The 20,519-nt window shown below is 43.5% G+C and overlaps 1 non-coding gene across 1 annotated transcript; it reads left to right on the top strand.

The window, feature by feature from the left end:
• The first annotated feature begins 14,666 nt into the window (after window positions 1–14,666).
• On the top strand, window positions 14,667–14,850 carry LOC140286098 (U2 spliceosomal RNA). The gene has a single exon (XR_011910990.1). It is a non-coding gene; the product is annotated as a U2 spliceosomal RNA (small nuclear RNA).
• Window positions 14,851–20,519: the final 5,669 nt, after the last annotated feature.

Here is a 20,519-nt window from a genome sequence, read left to right as displayed (position 1 = left end):
CCCGGAAGGACAAAGATAAGAGTCAGCAGTAAAAGCTGTACTCCACCGGTGTGTTAAGTGCTAGTAACCTCTGACACCGAAGATTGAAACATCCTTACTGAGACGTGCGATGAAGGTGATCATACACATGCTGTGAACCATGGAAGAAACTGTTTGTTGTTTGTATTTTCTTATTTGTAACCAGCATGTGCACATTGTACACATTCGTCCTGTACAAACTGTAACTTAGAAAGGCTGGCTTTATGGCCAGATGTTTTAACAGATTCACTGTCTTTTTCACACTGTTGTTTAGATGGACTACATAAAAGGATGTCATCCACATACTGCAAAAGAGCAGAGCCTGTGGTTGATTGAAGTTAATCCAGACTAGCTTTGAGGGCAGCATTGTAAATAGTGGGACTTTCACAGTACCCCTGGCATAACCGGGTAAAAGTCCAAGATCTCCCTTCAAACTAAAAAGCAAACCAAAATGGGCTATCAGGGTGCACTGGCGACAAGTCAACCACTGAGAAAAACTGTGCATCTGATGTAATTTGAGACAAAAGAGTGTGTGGGTTGGGCACAGTAGGAGCATGTGGCTGAACTGCAGCATTCACCGCTTGGAGGTCCTGTACAAAACGCCATTCATCTGGCTGGCCAGCATCTTTAATCTTTTTAACAGGAACCAATGGAGTAAGTACAGGTGAATTTTCAAAAGGAACAATAACGCCTGTTTTCTGAAAAGATTGAAAAACAGGTTTAATCCCTTTAATTGCTTCAGGCTTAAAAGGGTATTGTTTTTTACATGGACAAATGTCTGATTTAGGGGTGACAATTACTGGTTCACAGCCTTTTATCAACCCCACATCATATTTGCTCTTAGCCCAAAGATCATTGGGCACTTCAGCCAACATGGGTATCGAAGACAAATCTGTTTCAGATAAAAAACATGCTTCAAAATGTGATTCTGTGGTAGGAATTAAGTCCACAGTTCTTTGACAATGCATTGTACTCAAAAATGTTTTTTTGTATGCTGACAATCGTTCAGAAAACATCAAATTTGGATCAGCAGGTGAAACAGTCCACTCCATTTCTTTCTGACATGTAGCAACAAACTCTCCCACACCTTGTCACTGCCAGTGTGTACGTTTGGCCAAGGAAATGTGAGGGCGAGTACCACAAACATTAAAAAAATCGAAGTGCTCTGGAGTGAGCGACACAGCCAATAAAGTAGGCGCACATATTTTTTCACTTCTTCTCATAGTCATTGTCAGGCCCCAAAGAAATGTGTGATGTGCAGTGCAAATCAGTAGGTTGCATGAAATCAGAAAGGGGTGAAACTAACGCTTTTGCTTCTTCCACTAGTTGTTGTGAAAAAGGAGAGCTGGGAAGTTTCCACTCATAAGCATATGTAAGTGCCGATGAATCAAACTGCACTGCTGTGAAAACTTTGTCAGGCTGTAACATAACCTTAACACCCTCTGGTGTAGAAGTTAAAATAATGCCTAATTTACACATGAGATCACAGCCCATCAGGTTAATGGGACACAACTCTGATAACAAAAATGAGTGTTTGAAGGAGAGCTCATCGGGAGTGACAACACGCAATGGGCATTGTCATTTTCTCCTTCATAACCTGGCCTGATGCAGACATACAGTAAACGTGGTTTCCACTTAACTTTGGAGGACAATCAAACTCCCCTGACGTCACTACTGATGAACATAATTTCCTATATTCTGAGAGAAATATCTTTGCTCTAGGACGGAAATAGCATGCAAAACTTTACTACGTGAATCACAGTCGGCAAGCGTTTCTTCACTACACAGAGCAGGAAAAATGTGTGAGTGTGTTTGTGCTATCACCCATTAGTGGAGGCTCCGCTGCCGCGTGACGTCCAGAACCTGCCTCCCACCCTCAGTCAGCCTTTTGCCCAATTTCATCACTTTTCAGCTGTCCAGTCTGGCCACAGTAAAAACAAATATTCGGATCATAGCTCTGGCGTGGCCCATTTCGACCTCCTCTCCCACACGTCCACGTCTTCGACTTCGGCCTCGTCCTCTGTTTACACACACTGCGGAATACATGGTCATGGCTGCCAAATGCAGCTCCTTTTCACACTTGTCCCTTTTGGTTGTCTTACGCGTCTCAACTTGGTTATGAGCATGGCGAGCATATCGGCGAACGTCAGCCAAACGAGGACCCTCACACCATCCCACGTAAATGTTCTTTACTTCAGTGGCGACATCTGGCATGAGGCCTTTAATTATTGCATCACAAACTGTGGCCTTCTCTCAGCCAAACACCTCTGATCTCGCTTTTCATGATGTAAGTTCCTGCGTATGCTGCCGCTTACCTGGATGACGTCATCATCCATAGCAACAGCTGGGCGGAGCATGTTCAGCAGATGGCGGCAGTGCTGGAGTCACTGCGGCAGGCGGGGCTCACGGCCAACCCAAAGAAGTGTGCAGTTGGATGGAGGGAGGTACGGTATCTGGGGTACCACTTGGGCGGCGGACAGGTGCGTCCACAGGTAGACAAGACAGCAACGATTGCAGCCTGCCCAAAACCTAAGATCAAGAAAGAGGTGAGGCGGTTTTTGGGGCTGGCCGGATATTACCGGCGATTTATTCCCAACTTCGCGAAAAGGTGCCTCTGATCCGGTCCGGTGGACGAAGCAGTGCCAGGTGTCACTTGAGAGGGTAAAGCAGACCCTCTGTGGGGAGCCTCTTCTCCACACACCTAACTCCTCTCTCCCATTTGTCCTGCAGACTGATGCATCGGGAAGGGGGTCGGGGGCTGTTCTGTCCCAGCAGGTGCGGGGCGTTGACCGCCCAGTGCTTTACATCAGCCAGAAACTATCCGAGAGGGAGACCAGATACAACACGATGGAGAGGGAGTGCCTGGCCATCCGGTGGGTGGTCGGCGCTATGCGGTATTACTTGCTGGGGCGCCCATTCACCCTTTGCTCGGACCTTGCTCCCCTCCAGTGGCTCCACCGAATGAAAAATGTCAATGTACGGATCACCCGCTGGTATCTGGCACTACAGCCTTTTAAATTCAAAGCGGTCCATAGGCCGGGGGCACAGATGGCGGTGGCCGACTTCCTTTACAGCTCGCATGGCGAGGTGGGGAGGGGGGGGGGGGGGGGGGGGGGGGGGGGGAGTAGGTTAGGCCAGACCGCTCCCCGGCCAAGGTCAGGCGGTGGAGGTATGTGGAGGGGGCGTGGTGCATCAGCTGCAGGAGAGAGCTGTGGAGAGAGCTCTGGGGAGCAGGACTAGGTGAGTGATTAGTACACCGGCAGTCACTTGTCTAATCACTCTCCTCTTTAAAAAACTCAGAGCTGTAAGGAGGATTGAAGTGGAGTCGGCAGCACGAACCGGGAGGGAAGGCCTGCGAACGACTCCACATTCATGAAAAAGGGTTAAATAAACTATACGTTGAACCGTCCTCTGTCTCTGAGTCTCTCTGAAAGAACCCGCAGTGGCAACAGGCCGCCTCAATGTGCAATTATTAAAGACAGTAAAGGACGAACTCTCTCGTTGGAAGTCCTTACCTATATCACTTATGGGGAGAGTTACAACCATTAAAATGATGATACTACCAAAAGTTAACTATCTGTTCTCAATGATCCCCATAAAACCACCTGCTACTTGGTTTAAGTAACTAGATTCATGCATCTCTAAATTTCTGTGGAAAAACAAACCACCACGTATTAGTTTAAAAACCCTACAGAAGACCAAGGACAGGGTGGATTAGATTTACCTAATTTTCAGCACTATTCCTTAGCCAATAGGTTACAGTATATATCAAAATGGTTTAAACCTAGCCCAATAGATGAACATGGATAAGTATAGAACAAGCATTGTGTGATAATCTGGAAATCTCTGACCTGCCACTTATTAGTCAAAACGTGAAAAATCACAAATGTTTCAAAAGCATTAACATCAGCACCTCTCTGACAGCCTGGTGGGAATTTCTTAAAATAACAAAGTCTTCACTTGTCCCGTGTAAGCTTACACCCATCTGGAACAATCCTGACATCCTGCAAAACAAAAAAATGCTAAACTTTACTCTGTGGAAGATCAAAGGAATCAAACATCTGGAACATATAATCCAAAATGGACATTTTATTTCATTTGATGAGCTCATATCACAACATGAGATAGGCAGCAATAAATTCCTAGAATATCAACAACTTAAGTCTATAATAACAAAGAAATATATCCTCCACCAACCAGACTTACAACTCCCGATTAGGGAAGCAGAATTTCTAAGCATCTGCAACCCAAAACTACTATCAAAAATATATAAATTATTGTCTAAGATAGATGACACAATGTCTCTACCGTCCTCAAAATGGGAGGCAGATTTATCCATCAGTTCTAGTCATAGCTTCTGGCCACAAATATGTTTGAACACCTTCACAATGACTCGAAATCCTAATTTACAGCTCATACAATACAAAATTCTTCATAGAACACACTATACAGGACAAAGGATGTTCAGGATGGGTCTATCACACTCAAACATCTGCTCACATTGCACAGATAACACACCTGATGATTATGCACACGCTTTGTGGTTTTGTGCGCCTGTCCAGAAGTTCTGGCTTGAAGTCTGTGCGGACCTATCAACATGGCTAAAGTGTAGCATTCCTGCATGCCCCACACTGTGCATACTGGGTGACTTAGACAACATCAACGTGGAATTTAGCTTAGCACACATGATCCTCACAGTGTTATGTATAGCAAAGAAAACTATTCTCATGAACTGGAAAGCGAAGAACAATCTGTGTATTAACCAGTTTAGAAATTTTCTTTTAGATTATATTAGCATGGAAACAATGTCTGCCTCCTCAAAACATCAATTGGCTGAATTTAATTCTCTCTGGTCCCCTCTGATTAGCTTGATCACATAGTGTTGGTGGTGGGTTGCTGTCCCGTCGCTCTGGGCGGTTGGTCATTGCTGGGGGGACTGTGTGTCGGGCTTGGAGGGCAGTTTTGGGGGCTTGCGGGTGGGGCTGTCTTGCGGTGTGGGGCGGGGTCCCTTAGGGGCCTTGGGGTGGTGGCTGCTGGCTCTGTACCGGGTGACGGGGCCTGGACCTGGTGGCTTGCCGCTGCCTTGTGCCCGGGGCGGGGCCCTGCCTGTGCCTGGGGGGTCTGGGTTGCCCTGGACATGCCACAGCATGCGTGGGTTGGTGCAGGTCCTGGTGCCGGCCTTGTTGCTCTGGGAACTCCAAGGTGTCCGCAGGTGGTTATTCTTTTTAGGGTGTTGGGGCGTGCGGTGAGGAGGAGGGGGTCTGTATGGGGGTGTGCTTTTCCCCAGTTGGGGGGGGCCTGGGGGGGCCTGGGTGATGGTGGGTCTCAGGCCCGGGCTGCTGCGACTGGTGTAACCGGGTGATTTGTTTGTTTGTTTGTTTGATTTTTGTTGTTGTTTGTTTGTTTTTGTAGAGGTCCTCCGGGGTGGGGTTGGGTTGAGTGGGGTGGGGCGGGATGGGTTCCTTCTGGGGGTACAGTAGCTCCCGGAATATGGTGACTGCAGGCCCCGAGCCTGGTGGACATCAGGCCCTCCTGCCCTGTGTTGGGTCCCAGGTAGCGGGGATGCCTATTGCAGCCAGTCTCTGGCTGCCCTCTCCGGGGTGGGAGGGACCAGGAGGATGAATTAATTATTCTGCTAGTTTATATATTGTAAACATAAACAATAAACAATTATAAAACTTCCCTTGGCAAAGCAAATCTGTTTGGCATAAAGGTATTCAGACTACAATTCTGCTGCCATAATGCACAATTCCGGATTTTGATATAAAATGAATTCCTTCACTCAAACCACGTTAAAACTGCTTTTCCTTCATATTTATCCATGTCTAAATAGCTTTAAACAAAAAAGAACGTTGTACTTTGCAGGATAGGAAACAACAACACTAAACCTTTAGGAATCCGAGAATAAGCTTATTTTCACGAGTTCTACACAATTTCGGATTTTGATATAAAATGAATTCCTTCACTCAAACTAAGTTAAAACTGCTTTGTCCTTCATATTTATCCATGTCCAAATAGCTTTAAACAAAAAAGAACGTTGTACTTTGCAGGATAGGAAAGAACAACACTAAACCTTTTCAGGAATCCGAGAATAAGCGTCGTTTGACGAGTTCTACACAATATCGGATTTTGATATAAAATTAATTCCTTCACTCAAACCAAGTTAAAACTGCTTTGTCCTTCATATTTATCCATGTCTAAATACCTTTAAACAAAAACGAATGTAGTACTTTTCAGGATAGGAAACAACAACACTAAATTTTTTCAGGAATCCAAGAATAAGCTTCTTTTCACGAGTTCTACACAATTCCGGATTTTGATATAAAATGAATTCCTTCACTCAAACCAAGTTAAAACTGCTTTGTCCTTCATATTTTTGCATGTCTAAATAGGTTTCAGGCATAAAATTCTTCATATTACCCTGTATGTGAAAGAAGCATACTTGTGATGGAGCAATACACTCCTTTTGGGTAACCTAAACTGATGGTTGGGGAGGAAAGTTAGAAGAACAATCAACTATCAACCAAAGACAGATGACGTGATGAGCGGGCAATATAACTGTGTTTTTGCTTCAGAGCAACTCTGTATTCTGTACTGTGTTGTTCTCTCTTTCAAGATATTATTATTAAAGCCTCTTATCTCCTCAGAAGAAAATAACTGACTCTGTGCGTTACTAAATTTCCACCACAATTTTGGCGTCACGAACAGGATCCCTCGACTGGTGTCTCTGGACCGGATCGCAGTGCATGGCCAGCCTGGACTGAAGTAGCTGTTCCAGCCTCATACCTCCAAGGCCTTTTCTGAGAGAGAGGACTGGCAGGTCCTTTTCTTGAATACCAGCGCTGGGATCATTTTTGAAATATGATAGTCTGAGACGATAGGACTGCTTTTTAGTTTTTATTTGAATAAAAGAGGGTTTCCCGGTTGTGTCATTAGTGAGACAGAGATTTCATGGGTAAGTGAAACTTTTGAAGCAGTCCGAAGAAGTGTGAAGTACTCCGAAGAAGTGTGAGTACAGATTAAGGTCCTCATTGGAGACGTCCTTTGAGTGAAGGAATATATTTCCCCATTCCAAGTCTGAGAATTGGAAACAGTAGGTCTCAGACTTTTGACCCTACCGGGGGACCTAAGCATGATGAAATGAAAAAGACATATGGTCCAGAGGTTTTCCACCAGAAGGTTCTTTTAGTATGTTAGAAATAAGAAAATTAGAAGAAAAGTTTTGCAAATATGAGAAAGAGATGAAGCAAAAAAAAAGAAATTTAAGTTTAAATAAGAAGTAAGAAAGGTATAGAATTTTGGAAAAAATAAAGTGTATTAAGAGAAAGAAAGGAAAATGTTAAACAAATGCCATGACGGAATGATGATAATAATTTAGTATTAGCTGTGCCGGATCCAGACCTGGACTCCTGCCCTCCACGACGCCTGCAACAACAACAGCCAGCCCTGCCACAAGCCTCTGGCTCTCGGGAAGAAGGGACTTCTTCCATCCTCCCTTGGGAAGAAATTCCATCATTCTCACAACATCAGCTACATAGGTCTGATGATGAGGAAAAGGAAGACGTTTGGTTCTCCAGCGTACCTGCCCAAGAACTTTTAACGCAAGTGACAAAAATCCTTTACCCACAATCTGGACTTCAGAGATCTAAACGTGAGAAAAAACAAAACCAGATTCAAACCATGCCTATGGTTAAAGTTGCAGTTCCCACTGGACCATTACTGGTTTATCGACCCTGGACTGAGACTGACATCATGGAAGCATAACAATGCTTACCAGATCCAGAGATTTCTGGACCCCATTTTGCTGACGAGTTGCGAGATTTCTGCGCACAATTCTGCCCGACTGGGGTTGAATTGCGTCGCATATTGGCAAAAAAGTTCAAACCGTCCGACCTCTGCAAAATAGAGGCCAGTATGCTACAACTGGATTTGCGACCTACCAACAGTGAACGAGGACATAATGATAACGCTCAATATGAAGCAGCCAACCAAAGACTGTGTCAAGCCATCACCACTCAATTTCCAACCAAAATCAATATGTCCCACATTTACACCTGCAAACAGAAACCCGGTGAAGGGACTGATGATTTTGTACACCGCATCCTTGAGGAAGTCAGCAAGCACAGCGGTCATCAGAGACCAAGGGATTTGGGTAATGAATCAGGACCATGGGAGAGTATTGCATGCAATGCAATAATTAAAGGCCTCATGCCAGATGTCGCCACTGAAGTAAAGAACATTTACGTGGGATGGTGTGAGGGTCCTCGTTTGGCTGACGTTCGCCGATATGCTCGCCATGCTCAGAACCAAGTTGAGACGCGTAAGACAACCAAAAGGGACAAGTGTGAAAAGGAGCTGCATGTGGCAGCCATGACCATGTATTACGCAGTTGGTGTAAACAGAGGACGAGGCCGAAGTCGAAGACGTGGACGTGTGGGATCAGAGCTATGATCCGAATATTTGTTTTTACTGTGGCCAGACTGGACACTGGAAGAAGGACTGTCCACAGCTGAAAAGTGATGAAATTGGGCAAAAGGCTGACTGAGGGTGGGAGGCAGGTTCTGGACGTCACGCGGCAGCGGAGCCTCCACTAATGGGTGATAGCACAAACACACACACATTTTTCCTGCTCTGTGTAGTGAAGCAACGCTTGCCGACTGTGATTCACGTAGTAAAGTTTTGCATGCTATTTCCGTCCTAGAGCAAAGATATTTCTCTCAGAATATAGGAAATTATGTTCATCAGTAGTGACGTCAGGGGAGTTTGATTGTCCTCCAAAGTTAAGTGGAAACCACGTTTACTGTATGTCTGCATCAGGCCAGGTTGTGAAGGAGAAAATGACAATGCCCATTGCGTGTTGTCACTCCCGATGAGCTCTCCTTCAAACACTCATTTTTGTTATCAGAGTTGTGTCCCATTAACCTGATGGGCTGTGATCTCATGTGTAAATTAGGCATTATTTTAACTTCTACACCAGAGGGTGTTAAGGTTATGTTACAGCCTGACAAAGTTTTCACAGCAGTGCAGTTTGATTCATCGGCACTTACATATGCTTATGAGTGGAAACTTCCCAGCTCTCCTTTTTCACAACAACTAGTGGAAGAAGCAAAAGCGTTAGTTTCACCCCTTTCTGATTTCATGCAACCTACTGATTTGCACTGCACATCACACATTTCTTTGGGGCCTGACAATGACTATGAGAAGAAGTGAAAAAATATGTGCGCCTACTTTATTGACTCCAGAGCACTTTGATTTTTTTAATGTTTGTGGTACTCGCCCTCACATTTCCTTGGCCAAACGTACACACTGGCAGTGACAAGGTGTGGGAGAGTTTGTTGCTACATGTCAGAAAGAAATGGAGTGGACTGTTTCACCTGCTGATCCAAATTTGATGTTTTCTGAACGATTGTCAGCATACAAAAAAACATTTTTGAGTACAATGCATTGTCAAAGAACTGTGGACTTAATTCCTACCACAGAATCACATTTTGAAGCATGTTTTTTATCTGAAACAGATTTGTCTTCGATACCCATGTTGGCTGAAGTGCCCAATGATCTTTGGGCTAAGAGCAAATATGATGTGGGGTTGATAAAAGGCTGTGAACCAGTAATTGTCACCCCTAAATCAGACATTTGTCCATGTAAAAAACAATACCCTTTTAAGCCTGAAGCAATTAAAGGGATTAAACCTGTTTTTCAATCTTTTCAGAAAACAGGCGTTATTGTTCCTTTTGAAAATTCACCTGTACTTACTCCATTGTTTCCTGTTAAAAAGATTAAAGATGCTGGCCAGCCAGATGAATGGCGTTTTGTACAGGACCTCCAAGCGGTGAATGCTGCAGTTCAGCCACATGCTCCTACTGTGCCCAACCCACACACTATTTTGTCTCAAATTACATCAGATGCACAGTTTTTCTCAGTGGTTGACTTGTCGCCAGTGCACCCTGATAGCCCATTTTGGTTTGCTTTTTAGTTTGAAGGGAGATCTTGGACTTTTACCCGGTTATGCCAGGGGTACTGTGAAAGTCCCACTATTTACAATGCTGCCCTCAAAGCTAGTCTGGATTAACTTCAATCAACCACAGGCTCTGCTCTTTTGCAGTATGTGGATGACATCCTTTTATGTAGTCCATCTAAACAACAGTGTGAAAAAGACCAAATGACTCAAATAACTTTCTTGCTTTCAAAATCTTTCCTCTAGTGACGCTGACTTAGAGAGGGATGAAGATAATCATGTTTAATTGTTCATGTTTTGATTGTTTATCATTGGACCCTTTATTACTATGATGCCTGCATTTTAAACTCACGTTGTGTGCAAATGCAGGCTGATGTTTTACAGATAAAGTTATTATTTTCCTTGTTTCTTTTGGGTTGATTAATATAATGGTATTATTATAATCAAAAGGGAGGAATGTAATGGAAAATAATTCTTATATGCATTGTATTGAGTGTTACTGTGTATAACCTGCAAATGACCGAGCTGCAAGGTACCACCCTGCCCTGTTTTCTTAAATTCCTCTTTACAATGGTGGGCTTGTTATAATGAGATAGCTGCACTTTAGGGGGGACAGGGTTAGGCTGGTATTTACGAGTGTGTCTGGGTAACCTCAACTGATGGTTGGGGAGGAAAGTTAGAAGAACAATCAATTATACCCAAAAACAGATGACGTGATGAGCGGGCAATATAACTGTGTGTTTTTGCTTCAGTGGTCAGAGCAACTCTGTATTCTGTACTGTGTTGTTCTCTCTTGCAAGATATTATTATTAAAGCCTCTTATCTCCTCACAAGAAAATAACTGACTCCCCAAATGCAAGTGTCAGGACAAATGATCAAACTTCTCCAAGCTTCAGTCTGCAGAGAAGTACAAGACAGGGTTGCTCACTTTCTCCCTCACTTTTTGCTATTTTCATCAAACCTTTAGCAGCTGCTATCAGACAAGATAGAAATATTAAAGACATCCAACCCCAAAATATTGAGCATAAAATAAGTCTTTATGCTGATGATGTATTACTTTTCCTTCAGAACTCACAGACGTCACTCACACGATCACACTCATAAATAAATTCTCAGCACTTTCTGACTACTCTATCAATTGGTCTAAGACCACAGTTCTGCCCATTAACTGTAGGGTCCAGAATATACCTGCGATCACTTTACAGTCAGGAAATATTAGATATTTAGGCATAAACATTTCCTCCAGGCTCTCAGAGCTAACAAAGCTAATTTATGTGCAATTATTAAAGACAGTAGAGGACAATCTCTCTCGTTGGAAGTCCTTACCTATATCACTTATGGGGAGAGTTACAACCATTAAAATGATGATACTACCAAAAGGTAACTATTTGTTCTCAATGATCCCCATAAAACCAACCTGCTACTTGGTTTAAGTCACTAGATTCATGCATCTCCAAATTTCTGTGGAAAAACAAACCACCACGTATTAGTTTAAAAACCCTACAGAAGACCAAGGACAGTGGTGGATTAGATTTACCTAATTTTCAGCACTATTCCTTAGCCAATAGGTTACAGTATATATCAAAATGGTTTAAACCTAGCCCAATAGATGAACATGGATAAATATAGAACAAGCATTGTGATATAATCTGGAAATCTCTGACCTGCCACTTATTAGTCAAAACGTAAAAAATCACAAATGTTTCAAAAGCATGTCATCCACATACTGCAAAAGAGCAGAGCCTGTGGTTGATTGAAGTTAATCCAGACTAGCTTTGAGGGCAGCATTGTAAATAGTGGGACTTAGACAACATCAACGTGGAATTTAGCTTAGCACACATGATCCTCACAGTATTATGTATAGCAAAGAAAACTATTCTCATGAACTGGAAAGCGAAGAACAATCTGTGTATTAACCAGTTTAGAAATCGCTCTGGGCGGTTGGGTGTGTGCTGGGGGGGGCTGTGTGGCTTCGGGCGTCTGGTGGTCTCTCGGGTCGTGGGGACCGGGTTGGTCATTGCTGGGGGGGACTGTGTGTCGGGCTTGGAGGGCAGTTTTGGGGGCTTGCGGGTGGGGCTGTCTTGCGGTGTGGGGCGGGGTCCCTTAGGGGCCTTGGGGTGGTGGCTGCTGGCTCTGTACCGGGTGACCGGGCCGCTCTGGCATGGGTGGTGGAGCTGGGCCTGGACCTGGTGGCTTGCCCCTGCCTTGCGCCCGGGGCGGGGCCCTGCCTGTGCCTGGGGGGTCTGGGTTGCCCTGGACATGCCACAGTATGCGTGGGTTGGTGCAGGTCCTGGTGCCGATATTGTTGCTCTGGGAACTCCAAGGTGTCCGCAGGTGGTTGTTTTTTTTAGGGTGTTGGGGCGTGCGGTGAGGAGGAGGGGGTCTGTATGGGGGTGTGCTTTTCCCCAGTTGGGGGGGGCCTGGGGGGGCCTGGGTGATGGTGGGTCTCAGGCCCGGGCTGCTGCGACTGGTGTAACCGGGTGATTTGTTTGTTTGTTTGTTTGATTTTTGTTGTTGTTTGTTTGTTTTTGTAGAGGTCCTCCGGGGTGGGGTTGGGTTGAGTGGGGTGGGGCGGGATGGGTTCCTTCTGGGGGTACAGTAGCTCCCGGAATATGGTGACTGCAGGCCCCGAGCCTGGTGGACATCAGGCCCTCCTGCCCTGTGTTGGGTCCCAGGTAGCGGGGATGCCTATTGCAGCCAGTCTCTGGCTGCCCTCTCTGGGGTGGGAGGGACAAGGAGGATGAATTAATTATTCTGCTAGTTTATATATTGTAAACATAAACAATAAACATTTATAAAACTTCCCTTGGCAAAGCAAATCTGTTTGGCATAAAGGTATTCAGACTACAATTCTAGTGTAGCAAGTTCAAGAATGTGTGTGTGTATGGGTGTATGTGTGCGAACGTGTGTGAGTTTGTGTGTGTGAGAGTTTAAAGAACCTGTTATCCACAGGCAGGTCTTAACTAGTATGGCACGGGTCCAGCCTGTCTCATCTTTTTTGGAAGGTTCAGCGCTCGGCCATAACCCTTCTGTCTGTTTGGACTCTCACATACATTCGGTTAATCATAGAAAAACGAGAACAAAACTTTTTAGCCCCTTAAATTCATAAAACAGACATGGTGCAGTTATTTCCATTCTAGAAAATAAGAGTAATCACCACCATTCCTATAAATTCTGGATATTCTAACAATCTGAATCTTTTTTAAATGTTCGATGAAGCCCTTTGCTGTTCTGTTTAGAGACTCAGCTGATCATAAACCAAGTTTTGCTCTTGAACCAAGCTTCTAAACTCTTCACCTTTTTCATTTCTCAGTTAGTATTCACTTTAAAACTGATTAAAAGAAAAATTAAATGAATGCCTATCAACAAATGTGGGATCTAAACTCTAGTGCTTCCTCTAAAATAATTTCCTTTCTCAATTCAGAAATGTGTGTGTGTAAGTCACAACACCCGTGACACCAAAACGGCTTTCTTTTCTCTCTTTTCTCTACACTCTGCACTGTGAGCACACACAACAAATCAGAAAGGCTTTTTTCTCTCTTTTCTACATTATGGACTGTGGGGACACAAAACCGCTCTCTCTTTTTTTTTTGATTGTGTGCCAGGGCGTTGTCTCACGTATTAGATTATGCTTAAGATACGAATGGGTTTATCAGTCACATCAGAATCCATACATACTGATCCTCCCGTAATAAAATGGTCGGATCTTATCAAACACACTTTGTTTCTTGTGACAAGTCAGCCAAACAGCGTATACACGTCAAGACACTGAATCAAGTTTGCCACAAGAACTCATAAGTTTGGCAGTATTGCTCTGCCGTCAGCAATCATACACCCATTTTATTTTCATGAGACATGTGCAGGCACCTGTTCATCTACTGTTCTATCACTATGAATTAGTTTATCTATTATCAATAAGGATACTTCTACAACTACTATCAAAGTATGTCCGGACTTCTTATGTTGTCAGTTGCTATATATGAATAAGTGGGTTGCTACTGAAAAGCATTAAGCATGTCACACAGCCCAAACATATAACATTTCAGGACACACCACACAGTTAACAACCAAAGTGAAGCATGTCAAAGCCCAAACATGTAACATTCAACAGGACACTTACACAACACATTCAAATCAAACAGTCAGACAACATACAAGAACCTATACCCCAGCCGGCATTGCTCCCTGCCTATTTTCCTACAACTCACTATGTGTGCGCACACCTTTATTCACAAACTCTTCAACTTATACTCTTTTACCGAAGCTGCTACAGCTCGATTGGCCAAATACCCTTAGATCCTATTTTGGTGAATTTGACATCTGCCTTGCATGTAACAGATTAGCGGTTTAGCAGTTTAAATTTAGTTTGAGTGAAGGAATTCATTTTATAGCAAAATCCAAAATCGTGAAGAACTCATGGAAGTAAGCTTATTCTTCTCTGAGTAGAGTCACCTTACTTGTTGCGACTGTGCCGATGTTCGAAGCTGGAGTGCAAAGTTGTTGCTTGAATGGTGCTTGCTGGAGCATGCGGGAGTGCAAAGTTATACCATTTAAAAGGGCTGAAGAGTGCTCAGTGCAGCGGGTGGGCGGAGGTGCAACGTGACACTCTGGCCACCTATGGCCATAAAAAGAACACTGCTACAAGTGCGCATTGTGCCAGCAAGGGCCCTCGGACCTGAAACAGTGGACAGTTATCGCTTCTCGGCCTTTTGGCTAAGATCAAGTGTAGTATCTGTTCTTATCAGTTTAATATGTCCTCTATACGAGGACAACATATTAAATGGATTTTTAAGAATAGGAGTTGAAAAAGAAGCTTGCTCCGTTCACTCCAAGCCTCGACCCGGTACTGCAGTGCCGCTGGGAACGGTGCGCTCTCCTCTGCTCTTGTGAAAAAGCAAACAGCGGTGCAGGATGCAAGTTTCAGGGAGCCCAAGATGAAACTTTCTTTTAGTCTGCTGAGAAAAGAGAGTGAATGCGAAGTAGACTTCTTACAGCGGAACACCTCCGCTCCCGCTTTTTATGGTGTATAGTCGGGCATTCGAACCTTTTCTTACCCGCTATTTACAAACTATGGTAGGACATTCAAACTTTCGTGTATCCGAAAACCTCTGCTCTCTCTTTTGATCATACATTGTCGGACATTCGCACCTTTTCTTACCCGCTTTTTACAAACCATGGTCGGACTTTCACACCTTCTTGTAGCCGAACAACTCCGCTCCCGCTATTGATTGTGTACAGTCGGGTATTTTAACCTTTTCTTACCCGCTTTTTACCAACTATGGTCGGACATTCACACCGTCTTACAGCGGAACACCTCTGCTCCCGCTTTTGATGGTGTATAGTCGGGCATTCTAAGCTTTTCTTACCCGCTTTTTACAAACTATGGTGGGACATTCAAACCTTCTTGTATCCGAAAACCTCCGCTCTCTCTTTTGATCATACATTGTCGGACATTCGCACCTTTTCTTACCCGCTTTTTACAAACCATGGTCGGACTTTCACATCTTCTTGTAGCCGAACACATCCGCTCCCGCTATTGATTGTGTACAGTCGGGTATTTTAACCTTTTCTTACCCGCTTTTTACCAAGTATGGTCGGACATTCACACCTTCGTACAGCGGAACACCTCCGCTCCCTCTTTTGATGGTGTATGTTCGGGCATTCAAACCTTTTCTTACCCGCTTTTTCCAAACTATGGTCGGCTATTCACAGCTTCCTCTCCACCATACTTGTATGGTGGGATATTCACACCCACTTGCATCCGAAGACCTCCGCCCCAAATTTTGTTGATATTTAGTCGGACATTCGAACCTTACCCGCTTTTGGCAAACTATGGCCTTCTTGCAGCCAAACAACTCTGATCTTGCTTTTGATGATGTAAGGTTGGGCATTCAGACCTTGCTTCACCTGCTTTTCACCAAATATAGTCGGACATTCACACCTTCTTGCAGCCGAACACTTCCGCTCCACCTTTTAGTGTTCTATCACACCTTTTTTTTCACCGCATTTTATACATTATGGTTGAAAATTTTCAACCACTCTCATCCGAAGACCTCTCCTCCCGCTTTTGTTAATATATTTAAACTTTAGTTTGACATTCAAACCTTCTTGCAGCTGAACCACCTCCGCTCCCTGTTTTGATCATATATGGTCTGGCTACTACCTTTTCTTACCCGTTTGTGAGTAATTATGGCTGGACATTCACACCTACTTGCAGTCGAACACAACCTCTCTCGCTTTTGATGATGTATGGACCGGCATTTTTACCTTTTCTAACACATTTTTCAGCAATTATGGTCGGAGATTCATACCTACTCACAGCCGAACAACTCCGCTCCCTTATTTGATGATGTATAGTCGGGCATTCTCACCCTTTCTCATCAGCTTTTTGCAAATTATGATCTGACATTCACACCTACTTGCAGTCGAACAGCTCTGCTCCCGCTTTTGATTATGTTTGGTTGGATATTCGAACCTTTTCTTAACTTCTTTTTACATATTTTGGTTGGACGTTCACACCTTCTTGTAGCCGAACACTTCCACTCCTGATTTTGATGATGTATGGTTGGGCATTCACACCTTTTTTTTGCCCATTTTTCAGGATTTATGGGTGGACATTCACACCTTGCAGCTGAACACCTCCTATCCCACTTATGATCATGTGCGGTTTGATTTTCGAAAAGTTTCTTTCATGTTTTCTAGCAATTATTGATGGACATGTAGACCTTCTTGCAGCTGAACACCTCCGCACCCGCTTTTGATCATACATTGTCAGGCATTCGCACCTTGTCTTACCCACTTTTTACAAACTTTAGTCGAACAGTCACACCTTTTTGCAGCCGAACACCACCTCTCCCGCTTTTGATGATGTATGGTCCAGCATTCTTACCTTTTCTAACACATTCTTCAGCAATTATGGTCGGACATTCACACCTACTCAGAGCCGAACACCTCCGCTCCCGCATTTGATGGTGTATAGTCGGGCATTCTCACCCTTTCTCATCAGCTTTTTACAAATTATGATCTGACATTCACACCTGCTTTTGATAATGTATTGTTAGGCATTCGCACCTTTTTTTTACCCATTTTTCATGAATTATGGGTGGACATTCACACCTTCTTGCAGCCGAACACCTCCTCTCCCGCTTATGATCATGTGCGGTTTGATATTCGAAAATTTACTTTCTTGTTTTAAAGCAATTATTGATGGACATTCAAACCTTCTTTTTGATGGTGTATAGTCGGGCTTTCGAGCCTTTTCTTCCCGGTTTTTACAAACCATGGTCGGACTTTCACACCTTCTTGTAGCCGAACAACTCCGCTCCCGCTATTGATTGTGTACAGTCGGGTATTTTAACCTTTTCTTACCCGCTTTTTACCAACTATGGTCGGACATTCACACCGTCTTACAGCGGAACACCTCTGCTCCCGCTTTTGATGGTGTATAGTCGGGCATTCGAACCTTTTCTTACCCGCTTTTTACAAACTATGGTGGGACATTCAAACCTTCTTGTATCCGAAAACCTCCGCTCTCTCTTTTGATCATACATTGTCGGACATTCGCACCTTTTCTTACCCGCTTTTTACAAACCATGGTCGGACTTTCACATCTTCTTGTAGCCGAACACATCCGCTCCCGCTATTGATTGTGTACAGTCGGGTATTTTAACCTTTTCTTACCCGCTTTTTACCAAGTATGGTTGGAGATTAACACCTACTCACAGCCGAACACCTCCGCTCCCGCATTTGATGGTGTATATTCGGGCATACGAACCTGTTCTTACCCGCTTTTTACAAGCCATGGTCGGACTTTCACACCTTCTTGTAGCTGAACAACTCCGCTCCCTCTTTTGATTGTGTACAGTCGGACATACAAACCTGTTCTTACCCGCTTTTTACAAACTATGGTCGGACATTCAAACCTTATTGTAGCCGAACACATCCACTCCTGCTTTTGATGATGTATGGTTGGGCATTCGCACCTTTTCTTACCCATTTTTCAGTAATTATGGGTGGATATTCACACCTTCTTGCAGCGGAACACCTCCTCTCCCGCTTATGATTATGTGCGGTTTGATATTCGAAAATTTTCTTTCATGTTTTATAGCAATTATTGATGGACATTCATACCTTCTTGAAGCCGAACACATCCACTCCTGCTTTTGATGATGTATGGTTGGGCATTCGAACCTACTTGTTGCCCGTTTTTCATTAATTATGGGTGGACATTCACACCTTGTCGCAGCCAAACACCTCCGCTCCCTGTTTTGATCATGTATGTTTTGACATTCGCACCTTTTCTCACCTGCTTTTTACTATTGTCGGCCAATCACAGCTTCCTCTCCACCATACTTGTATGGTAGGAAATTCTCACCCACTCTCATCCGAAGACCTCTCCTCCCGCTTTTGTTAATATTTAGTCGGGCATTCGAACCTTTTCTTACCCACTTTTTACAAATTATGGTCGAACATTTACACCTACTTGCAGCTGAATACTTCCGCTCCACCTTTTAGTGATGTATGGTTGGCATTTGCACCTTTTGTTACCCTCTTTTTATACTGATTGCTGAAGATTAAGTTGTTCTTTCTCAAACTACAATTTTTTTTTAATTGTTGAAACTTGATTTGAAGTGGATAAATAAGGAGGACAAACAGTTTTAAGTCACGCTGATAGAAGAAATTAATTTCATAGCAAAATCTGTATTTCGTCATATGTCGAGAGATGCTTATTGCTGAAGAAGTTCTTTCTCATTCTACAAAGTAAAACGTTGTTTATCGTTGAAACTTGATTAGACATGAATAAATATGAAGGACAAAGCAGTCTTAACTTGGTTTGAGTTAATTAATTCGTTTTATAGGAGAATCCGAATTCGTGCTTATTTTCGGATTCCTGAAGAATGAGTCTGGTTCTTTCTCATAATACAAAGTTTGTTGTTTATTGTTGAAACTTCATCAGAAGTGAAGAAATAAATGAATGCCTATCAACAAATGTGGGATCTAAACTCTACTGCTTCCTCTAAAATAATTTCTTTTCTCAATTCAGAAATGTGTGTGTGTAAGTCACAACACCCGTGACACCAAAACGGCTTTCTTTTCTCTCTTTTCTCTACACTCTGCACTATGAGCACACACACCAAATCAGAAAGGCTTTTTTCTCTCTTTTCTACATTATGGACTGTGGGGACACAAAACCGCTCTCTCTTATTTTTTTTTTATTGTGTGCCAGGGCGTTGTCTCACGTATTAGATTATGCTTAAGATACGAATGGGTTTATCAGTCACATCAGAATCCATACATACTGATCCTCCCGTAATAAAATGGTCGGATCTTATCAAACACTTTGTTTCTTGTGACAATCAAGTCAGCGAAACAGCGTATACACGTCAAGACACTGAATCAAGTTTGCCACAAGAACTCATAAGTTTGGCAGTATTGCTCTGCCGTCAGCAATCATACACCCATTTTATTTTCGTGAGACGTGCAGGCACCTGTTCATCTACTGTTCTATCACTATGAATTAGTTTATCTATTATCAATAAGGATACTTCTACAACTACTATCAAAGTATGTCCAGACTTCTTATGTCGTCAGTTGCTATATATGAATAAGTGGGTAGCTACTGACAAGCATTAAGCACATTATGTCACACAGCCCAAACATATAACATTTCAGGACACACCACACAGTTAACAACCACAGTGAAGTGTCAAAGCCCAAACATTCAACAGGACACTTACACAACACATTCAAATCAAACAGTCAGACAACATACAAGAACATATACCCCAGCCGGCATTGCTCCCTGCCTATTTTCCTACAGCTCACTATGTGTGCGCACACCTTTATTCACAAACTATTCAACTTATACTCTTTTACCGAAGCTGCTACAGCTCGATTGGCCGAATACCCTTAGATCCTATTTCGGTGAATTTGACATCTGCCTTACATGTAACAGATTAGCGGTTTAGCAGTTTTAATTTAGTTTGAGTGAAGGAATTCATTTTATAGCAAAATCCGAAATCGTGAAGCACTCATGAAAGTAAGCTTATTCTCGGATTCCTGAAACTTTAGATTTGCTCTTTCTTTTACTGCAAAGTACAACGTTGTTTTTTTTGTTTAAATCTTTCTAGACATGGTAAATATGAACGACAAAGCAGTTTTAACATAGTTTGAGTGAAGGAATTCATTTTATAGATAAAATCCCAAGAGTCTGCAGAGAAAAGAGAGTGAATGCGAAGTAGACTTTAACACGGCTATGGGAGCGAGCCGAGTGTCGGCTAACCGGGAGAATTGCTTGAAAGAAACGCGACACCGAATGAGCGGTCAGAACAAAGCCTCAATACGGGATTCTCGTGGTGTTTTTGTTGCTGCCTTGTCTTTTGCATAGAGTAAAAGACAAGGCAGCCATCGAATAGGGCCCGATTGTTCCTACTTGGTCAGCGAGGAGCAAGGAGGGGAGCAAGCGTCTCAACCAAGCAAAGCTCACCATGGGGAAGGTGGCTATGGCAACTAGCCTGATTCCCTGCTCCCGCAGTGACGGATAATC

Source organism: Leuresthes tenuis, unplaced genomic scaffold (assembly GCF_036924035.1).
Source record: "Leuresthes tenuis unplaced genomic scaffold, fLeuTen1.0.hap1 SCAF_73, whole genome shotgun sequence".
In the NCBI taxonomy this organism is placed as follows: Eukaryota; Metazoa; Chordata; class Actinopteri; order Atheriniformes; family Atherinopsidae; genus Leuresthes; species Leuresthes tenuis.
The sequence above is the reverse complement of the archived record's forward strand: the minus strand, read 5'-3'. Positions and strand labels throughout refer to the sequence as shown.